This window comes from Triticum aestivum, unplaced genomic scaffold (genome assembly GCF_018294505.1).
Source record: "Triticum aestivum cultivar Chinese Spring unplaced genomic scaffold, IWGSC CS RefSeq v2.1 scaffold73475, whole genome shotgun sequence".
In the NCBI taxonomy this organism is placed as follows: Eukaryota; Viridiplantae; Streptophyta; class Magnoliopsida; order Poales; family Poaceae; genus Triticum; species Triticum aestivum.
Genome location: NW_025229977.1, coordinates 14,060 through 17,488, shown reverse-complemented (window position 1 = coordinate 17,488; position 3,429 = coordinate 14,060). Strand labels below are relative to the sequence as shown.

The 3,429-nt window shown below is 46.7% G+C and overlaps 1 long non-coding RNA gene across 2 annotated transcripts in view; it reads right to left on the bottom strand.

The window, feature by feature from the left end:
* The window catches only part of LOC123175223 (uncharacterized), a 14,567-nt gene continuing 11,138 nt past the window's right edge, over nt 1–3,429 (bottom strand). Inside the window, exons 3-4 of one of the 2 annotated variants that reach the window (XR_006487718.1) lie at nt 346–402; nt 1–181 (exon numbers count right to left, since the gene is read on the bottom strand). This is a non-coding gene — a long non-coding RNA (uncharacterized lncRNA). Of the gene's footprint in view, nt 182–345; nt 406–3,429 lie in introns of both variants that reach the window. The other variant, XR_006487717.1, reaches the window with a different exon arrangement.

Here is a 3,429-nt window from a genome sequence, read left to right as displayed (position 1 = left end):
GCCCTGCCATGTCAAGATAGCTGAACGAGATGCCGTTGACGACCCCGCCGGCCCCTTCGCAGGAGGAATCAGTGCTCCAAATCTGGATGCTCACAAGCCTTTTGGGCGGATTGAGAGCATTAATGTCCCAGTGATTACCTCCTGGGCCGCCATACGGGCCGATCTTCATCGCCGGCGTTGACTGCATGCACGGACGCGGTTAATCGATGGAGGAGTATATCTTTTGTTAGGTTACCTATACAATAATAAAGTAATCGATCTTCACTAGTGATCTAAAACATCATATATTAGTCTACAAAACAAAGGAAGTAGAAAGCTAGATAGGCAGTAGGCTGATACTCCTACCATATCGTTGCGTGCTTGGAGATCTCTTTCTGTTCTAGTCTTTGCAAGGAATGCTAGCTGCTTGCTTGCTTTGTGGCCGTCCTTGAACCAAAATGCCCGCCTATTTATAGCGAAACTTTTCAGCACCTACAAGTCGTATGGTACTACCACGATGATAGATGGCAACAATTTTGTTTGTCATGCTGCACTATTCCTATTTTCTATACCTTTCTTCAGCACAGCGCAACTGGTAGTTGCTGGTTTGTTGTCATCAATGGATAAAAGAAAAATATCCGGATGTAGCCAACTGCCAACCAAAATATTATCCCTGAGATCATTTCTCAAATTTATTTTGTACATATATTAAGCAAATTTTGCACAAACATGCCTACCAAAATGAGAAGTAGAATGATCACTAATAACATGGGATGGAGAACACACCAACTAGATGTTAAAGGAAAAACAAGCTGCCGGCCGATGGAAATGCATGTCAACAAAAACAAGTTGCATGCAGAGCAGAGCAAGTTATCTGCTCTTGTTTTCTAATGCGAGCAGAGTAGGTTAGGGCATTTCTAACCAATCCCAATAACCGGTTAGAGGAGTAAAACAAACCGCGACCTAGCCGATCCCTGGTCGGCGTTAGTGGAGTAAAAATTATACTCAGCCGCGGCGAATCTCCCTGTATTTACTCCACCACTCGGCGATTGAGTAAAAAAATCTTCCCTCCCTCCTCTCCTTACCCTCCTTTCCCTAGCCCATCCGTCGGAGCCTCCTGCGCCGTTGCCTGCCGCCCCCTCTCCTCCCAATGGCCGGACGCGCGTGGTGGCCAATGGTCCCCTCCGCGGATCTGCCGCTACTCCCCCGGTTCATCCTCTAACGGCGCATCTTCGAGCCGCCACCGCTCACCCGATTCGCCCGCCGCCGCCCGGTTTGCCGACTTCCCCCAGCAACCTCCGTCGTGGCCGCCGCAAAGGACATATATCAGTGTCCGGCAGCGCGCGTGGGGGACATGGGTGGTGGAGGTCACCGACCGGGAGACCCACAAGAGGAAGTGGGCGGGGTCGTACCACACGGCGGAGCCCGCGGTGATGGAGTATGAATAGTAGCAAGTCTGGTTCCACGACACTGCCACGAGGCTGAACTTCCCGTTTGGGATTGCGTCGGTCCACCTCATCCCGCCAGCGCCGGGTGTGGTAAGCGCGACGATGGCTCGGGAGGACCGAGAGGCTAGGGAGCACCTCGAGGCATAGTCCACTGAGGAGGCGTACAGTGAGGACCTCCGCCACTAGCACCCCGAGCTCGTGGAGGCAGAGCGGGCGATATTCGCCGAAAATGGCGGGAGGTCATCGTCATCTCCGGCGACGAGGTGTAAGGCTGTGGCCTGTCGAAGAAAGATTGGCCTGACCTCCACTATGACCGATAAAGATGAGTAGTCTAGTGTAGTTTAAGTTTAGTGGAGTTTAAGTTTGAATTTATGTTTAATGTTCTGTTGTCAAGACTATGTTTGTTGAACTTATGTTTAAATGTATGCAAATTTTAGTTGAAACTCGGTTGAATTAATGCAAATTTATGTTTTACTATGCTAAGTTTAGGGGGTTGGCTAGAACCGACAAAAACTTAATGGAGTATAGTAGAGTATAAATACTCCACTAAGGCTTACTTGGTCGGATGCTTCTCTATTTTATAGGGGCTCGGTAAGAAATGCCCTTAGCTCTATGCATCTTGCTGCACTAGTAGAAAAGGGGACATTTGTCCCGGTTCGTAAGGGCCTTTAGTCCCGGTTCATGAACCGGGACTAATGGGTCGTTACTGATATCTCCCCCCTTTAGTCCCGGTTCTAACACGAACCGGGACAGATGGTCCTCCACGTGGCCGGTGCGCCAAGCCCAGGCAGGGGGGCCTTTGGTACCGGTTGGTGGCACCAACCGGGACCAAAAGGCATCCACGCATCACCATTCCAGTGGTTGGGGTTTTTGTTTTTTTAAAGGGGGGGGGTTGGGGGTTTTGGGGGGTTAATTTAGGTGTTTCAGATATTGTGTTAGCTAGCTAATTAATAGAGAGAAGTGTCCTCTCTTATGTCTGTGCTTGGTCGACGCTACGTACTATACATAGAGATGCCCTCGACATACTAGCTAGTAAGAAAATGAAAGGAACCATTAAGTACAGAAGTTCGTCATGCATACCGAGAGAAGTGATCGATCGACCTCTCCTTCTCCGAGAGATTGGTCGAACAACAAGTTTTCGTATTATCTATCCGACGATACTAGCTACATACATATACAATATGTAAGATCTCTTAATTACAATCCCCTAGCAATTGAAATCAACTTCCACATGGTATTCTCCGGCTTTATTGATGACGTGGTCAAGAAAGAATCCTGCCAATTCCTCTTGAATTGCTTTCATGCGATCTGGTTCTAGGAGTTCATTCCGCATCTGCCACGTCTAATTTGAAAAAGGGAGTTAATTAATACATATATATGAATGAAACTCAACAGAAATGATGGTGTAACAAAATGAAATTGTGAATATTATTGCTTACGCACTTCATATTGTCTTTTAGAGTAGCGCCGCTTATTTTTTAAAGTCGCATTGTAGATGAACTCGGACACGTAGTATCCACATAAATCATTCCCTTGTTCCTGCCACAAGCACTTTACGAGAAATAGAGGTCAATCAAACTGATAATGAAGCATTATAAATGCCATTTATGAAAGTATAGCTATAGAATCAACGGGAGATGCGCGCAACTAGCTAGCCAGTAGTACTTACTTTCGGGTATGTATATCGCAGCTCCTTTGGCAGTCCAGGAGCTTCTGCGGTGAACTGTTTCCAAACCCTGCAAGACAAAATATAATTATTATTACTTGAGATATCAGGAAATGAACAAAAAGTTGCCGATATGGTGCGATAATGATCGATTGAACTTACTTGTTGAGCAATTTAGTCATGTCCGCATAGGTTTCGGGATCTTTTCGTCTCGAGTCTAAGACGGTTACTAGTCCCCGCTCAAGCTTAATCTCTAGAAGAACATAGTGAAAGTTGCGCTTGCATGCATAACTCATCAATTACATTACTATAACCTCGCTCGAGTAATAAGGGAAA